Here is a 7,881-nt window from a genome sequence, read left to right as displayed (position 1 = left end):
TTTCTGCCATCAGAGTGAGATCAGCTGCATATCTGAGGTTGTTGATATTTCTTCTGGCAATCTTAATTCCAGCTTGGAATTCATCCAATTCAGCCTTTCACATGATGTATTCTGCAGATAAGTTAAATAAGCAAGGAGGCAATACACAGCCTTGTCGTACTCCTTTCCCAATTTTGAACCAATCCAGTTCTCACTGTTGCTTCCTGTCCCACATACAGATTTCTCAAGAGATAGATAAGGTGGTCAGGCACTCCCATTTCTTTAAGAACTTGCCATAGTTTGTTGTAGTCCACACAGTCAAAGGTTTTTGTGTAGTCAATGAAGCAAAGTAGATGTTTTTCTGGAACTCTCTGGCTTTCTCCATAATCCAGTGCATGTTAGCAATTGGGTTCTAGTTCCTCTGCCCCTTCAAAATCTAGTTTGTTCTTCTGGGAGTTCTCGGTCCACATACTGCTGAAGCCTACCTTGGAGGATTTTGAGCATAACCGTGCTAGCATGTGAAATGAGTGCAATTGTATGATAGTTGGAGCATTCTTTGGCCCTGCCCTTCTTTGGGATTGGGATGTAGACTGAGCTTTTCCAATCCTCTGGCCACTGCTGAGTTTTCCAAACTCACTGGCATATTGAGTGTAGCACCTTAACAGTGTCATCTTTTAAGATTTTAAAAAGTTCAACTGGAATGCCATCACCTCCACTGGCCTTCTTGTTAGCCATGCTTTCTAAGGCCCACTTGACTTCACTCTCCAGGGTATCTGGCTCAAGGTCAGCAGCCACACTATTGTGGTGCCTTGACTTACAACCATAATCCATTCTAGAAGTTGTGCATAACTCAAAATGCTCGTAAGTCAAAGCACCATTTCCCATAGGAATACATAGAAACCCCATTAATCTGTTCTGGCCGGGAAAAATAAACACAAATAGGTTTTGATTCCTTACCTGTTCAATGTATTTACAGTACCTGCATAAGGAGGGAAGCTGATAAAAATGAAAAAACAAAAAAACAAAATTAGGTTTGATCTCCTACCTGGTCAGTGTCTTGGGCTGTATAAGGAGGCAAAGTTTTTGAAAATGGAAAAAATAAACTAAAATTAGGTTTGTTCTCTTACCTGGTTGGTGTCTTTGCCTGTATATGGAGGGAAGGCAGTTAAAAAGGAAGAAATAAACCAAAATTAGGTTTGATCTCTTACCTGGTTAGTGTCTTGGCCTGTATAAGGAGGCAAGGTTGTGAAAATGGAAAAAATAAACCAAAATTATTTTTGCTCTCTTACCTGGTCAGTGTCTTTACCTGTATAAGGAGGGAACGTGGTAAAAATGCAAAAAATTAAACCAAAATTAGTTTTCATCTCTTACCTTCTCAGTGTCTTTACCTGAATAAGGAGGGAAGGCAGTTAAAATGGGAAAAACGAACAGAAATTGGTTTTGATTCCTTACCTGATCAATGTCTTCACGCATAAGGTGGGAAGGTGGTAAAAATGTGGGGAAAATGTATGCTTTTACAATGTATGTATCTGTGGTAGTAGCAGACATTGTGCTAAGCGCGCAAATCACGTACACAGTGTGCTAGCTTCCAGTAAAGGATGTTTCATTAACCTGCTTCTGTATCTAGGATATTACCTGTCTCTGGGTAAATTGTATTAACTTACTTGTGTATTTAAGGTGTTATCTGTCTCTGTTTACCCTGCTCGTGTATTCAGGAATGTTTACCCTGCTTGTGTATTTAGGGTTTACCTGCCTCTGTTTACCGGCCCCTCTGTTTACCCTACTTGTGTATTCAGGATATTACCTGCCTCTGTTTAGAATGGTACTTGATTAACTTGTGCAAAGGTAGTAGAAAACAATAAAAGGGGGCACGGCGAAGGATCGGGGGAATTCCCTCTGAACAGCTGCTGCACGGCATGCTGTTTTGATCATCTGGATCCCGTCCTGAAACCACACTCAAGTGCTTAGCCTTTTCCTTTCTCCTTGCTGGTCAAGAGGGGAGACAGGCTTCATCTGCAGATCCCGACAACAGGCTTCATCTGCAGATCCCGACATAAAAATGAAAAAAAAATTACGTTTGATCTCCTACCTGGTCGGTATCTTGGGCTGTATGAGAAGAGAAGGTGGTAAAAAAATTAATCTAAATTGCGTTTTGATCCCTTACCTGGTCAGTACCTAACCATAACATATGTTGTTTTACCTAGAAGATAGTTAAGTGATACGTATTAACATTTATAAACCACTGTCTCTTTAAATTTTGAGCAAGTAATTAACACTACGAATATGGAAATAAATACAAGAGAAATCAACCCAGAAAGAGAACTATTAAGTAGAACAAGTCAATAGATCCTGGCATATGAACACATTAAATGGGTATATATTTCAGACACAATAATCTTTGGAACTCTTCAGACTCAGAAACAATATGTAAAGAGGTCTGTTGTTCATTTCTGAACATAAACAAAAACTTTTTTAAAATTATGGTTACTAAGGAAGGAGATTAACTGAATACAATCTAATGAACGCTAGGGATGAAATACATAGATTAATCATGCAGAGTTAATCATGCCAGATGTCCAGCAAAAGATGTCCTCCTTTTCAGGATAATGTCCTCCATCCAGCAGGCAAAGCAAAAAAAAAAAAAAAAAACCTTTAAAATGTCCAGCTTTTGTATCTCCACCCCTCCCCCTCCCCCACCCCCACTCCACCTCAAACTGTCAGCCTGCTACCTTCCTTGGTTGCTGCACATGGGGCACTTGAATATCCTCCATTCTTTTAGAGACTGGAGATAAGGCTGCTTGATTGGTTACAGCTGGGCTTGTGGATGACTGCTTCAGCCCGGAGGTGATTGCAAGCAGGACGAGGAAAAACTCCAGTTAAGGCAGTAAGAAAGGCGCAAGAGAGGGACGGGTGGAAACGGACACGAGAGGTGTGGAGTGAGTGTGCTTTCTTTCTTGCTTTCCTCTGTTGGAGAGGAGTCTGGTCTAGGATTCGGGGGGGGGCAGGTCAGAGCCAGGGAAATAGGGGCCGGTACAGTCCCTCCTTCCTCCTAAAGCCAGGGAAGAGGAGGCACTTTTGTCCCCCACCTTCTGCCCTGACCCCACACACCCCTGACTCTGAAGCATGTGCAGAGTGTGTTTCCAGGTTCAGGAGCCAGAAGCATGTGCAGAGTTATTCCCCATGCTTGTGGGAGCTGAAACACACACACACACACACATTTTTCTCAGCTTGAGAAATTGGAAAGGATGGAGAAAATGGCTTTGTGTGTGTGTGTATCCAAAGCCATATATACACAGGCAGACAGACACAGAAACACACACACACACACACACACACACACACAGCAGCAGCAGCAGCAGCAGCAGCAGCGGTGGCAGCACAGGTGCCCAGAGAGATGGCTTGACGAGGTGCTCAAGGTAAGGGAGAATACTGCCGGTCAGGGAGAGGGCTTCCCTTCTGGACGCATGTGTGCTTCAGGGTGGAGCAGGCAAGACCCAGCCCCTACTAGGTGGGGAGGGTCGGTGGCGGAGTTGCTCCTGTGCCTCCCAGGACCAGGGAGATAACTCTGAAGCAGGGTCCTTCTGTGAGCCCCTGATGAGGAAGCCCCGTGCTCCTCAAGTAGGTGCCGCTAATGCTGCTCCCGCTCCCGGTTGGCCTGAAATTAGAAGCCATGCCCACTCACGAGCATGGGAGCACCCCCACCCCCCAACCAGTCCATGCACAGAGCCCACACCCCCCAAATGGTCCACAGTCCCCAAAAGATTGGGGACCACTCGTCTATTACACATGAAGAAGACTACACTAAGGTAAATCTCCATATCAATGCACCCCTAAAGCACAGACCTTTTCATCAAGGTTACAGTGCCCCACTCTACTATGAGCTGGAAGATTATAGTGGACCTGGAAAAGACTATGTCAACAAATACATTCCAACATGGGGAACTGTCACCAATGAGTGTAAGATTTGATTCTTTTGATAGTGGCAGTATCACAGCCAAGTGGCAGGGTGCTTTCATGGGAGATGAAATTGTTCCTGAAAAAAAAGTTTGGTTTTTAATTTTTGGAAGGACAGGGTTTAAAGCTGCCCATAGTTTCCATGGATGTTTCTCCTATGGCCCACCCAGCAACTCTTCTTTAAATTATTATTATTTCTAATGAAATGCACAAAAGGGGGCAAGTTGCACATCTGTCCTGCAGTGGGATATATATTTTCTTATGCATTTAGTCTACATATCTTTCCATGGGTCAGCTGTATCACTTTCATTCAAACCCTGGTCTCCTGAGTCCTTGTCCACCACTCTATCCATTACGCCATACTGGTGGTCACTCATAAAATACCAGAAGCATTTAAAAAACAGACATGCTTTATTAAGATATTCAAAGCAACTCTGAACAGTTGCTGGAAGCTAAGTTTCCAACACTGTGTTCAGTGCATAACACTCTTATTACAAGAGAATCCTCTGGTTTGTTCCACAAAAATGAAACACTGCACACTTATTTTAATCCACAAAATTAGAGGAAGTATATTAAATGACAAATTATTTTACAGTTTCAAACACACTTACTATTAACAAATCAAAGTCCAATTTTTTAAAATAACTTTTTTCATTGGTGTACACAAGTGAAATTATACAAGAGTAATATTTCTACTATATCACACAATTCAGAAATTGTTATTTCCTAGATCACATGTTTTTTAGTCTCTGAATTGTTTTAGCTTTCGGAAAGCTGCTCTACAATTTGCATTCTAGGTTCAGAATTCAGTCTTGTATGGTTTGTATGTAATTGTACACATTATCATATTGTTTGGAAATATTCTTCAGATCCATGGCATGAAAGGACAATACAAGTGCAGAATGACTGATTGATTAAAAGCTGATCTATGCAAGAAAACTTCTGAAACCAGAATATAAAGGAACACAAACGAATATACTGATTAGACTTTGGAGGGATAATTTCCAAGCATTACAATAACGACCTTGAAGACTGCCCAGCAGCGTTGGTGTGTATGAGTTTCTTCAAAGGGGGAAATATAGGTTGACATTCCCCTGGTGATTTTCTGATATCAAATGAAAGACATAGACAATAGAGACAAGCGAGTGAATGAACATGCCATACAAGACCAGATTTTAATTTAGTGTCAAATAAGACCCAGAAAGCTTAAGAAGATTTATCCAGAGTATTACTATACATGAGTAAAAAACACAGCTTTATTGGATTTAATACGAGTATTTTATAGATATATTCTAGTGTCAGCACTGTCGAAAGGAGGATTCTGAAGATGCTGGATGAAAAGGAAATGAGCGTGAAATCATAACACAGACAGATGAGTTCCCATAATCAAGTTGTTGGTGGTTGTACTATCGATCAGCCTCCATCTTACGCAAACACAGTGAGGTGAAGAATAAGCAAGAGTGACTGGGATGGAGTTTTCTTGAGAACGACTCATGTGGTTCCAATAGAGGAGAAGCATACACAGAAGCAGTCACAGGCACCCATAAGGATGTTGGTCTGCCACTTGCATCCACCCAAATACTATTGTTTCATGGGGCATATAGAGTTCTGAGTTTTATTTAATAACCACCCAAACTATCTGTCTACTAGAGGAGTGGTATAAAAAAATCAAATGAAATAAATAAATAATAAATAAATAAATTAGGCCAACTGTGTCAGTATAAAATTATTTTCCTAAATAACGGTATGTATACTCAGTCAGATACTGTATTGGCAAATAGAACCTCCCAAATATATATATATATCACTATTAATTCATTAAACTCTGAAATAGCAATCTTAAAGTAAAAATGAATCAAGTCGAACAGAGAAGATTATTATCTTGGGAATTTAATAATAAAACAACATCTTAAATCTTGAGAGTTCACTTTAAAAACTTCCATTTTTCTTGAGGTACCTACAGTATATCACAGAAGTGAGTATACCTCCTCACATTTAAAAATATTTTAATATATCTTTTCATATGACAATACTGAAGAAATGACACTTGGCTCGTAAAATGTAAAGTAGTAAGCATACAGCTTGTATAACAGTGTCAATGTGCTGTTCCCTCAAAATAACGCAACACAGAGCCATTAATGTCTAAACCGCTGGCAACAAAAGTGAGTACACCCCTAAGTGACAATGTCCAAATTGGGCCCAAGTAGCTGTTTTCCCTCCCTGGTGTCACAAGTCTCAAGTGTGAAGGGGAGCAGGTTTTATCACTCTCACTTTCTCAGACTGGTCACTGGAAGTCCCACATGGTAATGAACTATCTGAGGATCAGAAAAAACAAATTGTTGCTCTACATAAAGATGGCCTAGGCTATATGAAGTTTGCCAAATCCCTGAAACTAAGCTGCAGCACAGTGGCCAAGACCATACAGCGGTTTAACAGGCCAGGTTCCACTCAGAACAGGCCTCACCATGGTCGACCAGAGAAGTTGAGTGCCTGTGCTCACCATCATATCCAGAGGTTGGCTTTGGGAAATAGACATAGGAGTGCTGCCAGCACTGCTGCAGAGGTTGAAGGGGTGGGGAGTCAGCCCACCAGTGCTCAGACCATACGCCACACACTGCATCAAATTGCTTTCCAGGGCTGTCGTCCCAGGAGGAAGCCTCTTCTAAAGATGATGCACAAGAAAGCCCGCATACGGTTTGCTGCAGACAAGCAGACTAAGGACATAGATTTCTGGAACCATGTCCTGTGGTCTGATGAGACCAAAATAAACTTATTTGGTTCAGATGGTGTCAAGTGTGTGTGTCAGCAACCAGGTAAGGAGTACAAAAACAAGTGTGTCATGCCTACAGTTAAGCATGGTGGTGGGAGTGTCATGATCTGGGGCTGCATGGGTGATGCCGGCACTGGGGAGCTACAGTTCATTCATGAATGCCAACATGTACTGTGACATACTGAAGCAGAGCATGATCCCTTCCCTTCAGAGACTAAGTCGCAAGGCAGTATTCCGACATAACAACCCCAAACACACCTCCAAAATGACCACTGCCTTGCTAAAGAAGCTGAGGGTAAAGGTGATGGACTGGCCAAGCATGTCTCCAGGCCTAAACCTTATTGAGCATCTGTGGGACATCCTGAAATGGAAGGTGGATGTGTGCAAGATCTCTAACATCCACTAGCTCTGTGATGTCATCATGGAGGAGTGGACGAGGAGGAATCTACTGGCAACCTGTGAAGCTCTGGTGAACTCTATGCCCAAGAGGGTTAAGTTTGTGCTGGAAAATAATGCTAGTCACACAAAATATTGACACTTTGTGCCCAATTTGTACATTGTCACTTAGGGGCGTACTCACTTTTGTTCCCAGCAGTTTAGACACTATTGTCACATGAAAAGATATGCTAAAATATTTATGAAATGTGAGATGGTGTACTCACTTCTGTAATATACTGTAAATAAAAGTGGCACTGTTTTCTGTAGGTCTCTGGATTTTTATAATCCCATGCAGTACACATGCTACCTACATTTCTCCTTTTTGAAAGATTAATGGTTATTCCAAACAGGTAAAATATGATTGGTTATAGACTGTATCTCCCTATACACTGCACCCACACAAGGAAACAGCACCAATGGGGTGCACCTAGTGTTGAGACTGAGATTTTCATAAAGATAAACATATTTTTATGAATGTGAACAAATGGCTGAGATGGACATCATTACTAGGACTTTGGACAGCAAAGGAAAAAAGTATATCTGCTTAAAAAATTAAAATACTAATTATTCACCATTTGTACTTTATCTATCTATCTATCTATCTATCTATCTATCTATCTATCTATCTATCTATCTATCTATCTATCTATCTATCTATCTATCTATCTATCTATCTATCTATCTATCTATCTATCTATCTATCTATCTATCTATCTATCTATCTATCTATTGTTGAAAGG

The sequence above is a fragment of the Pogona vitticeps genome, chromosome 3 (assembly GCF_051106095.1).
Source record: "Pogona vitticeps strain Pit_001003342236 chromosome 3, PviZW2.1, whole genome shotgun sequence".
Classification (NCBI taxonomy): Eukaryota; Metazoa; Chordata; class Lepidosauria; order Squamata; family Agamidae; genus Pogona; species Pogona vitticeps.
Note: the sequence above shows the minus strand (reverse complement) of the source record.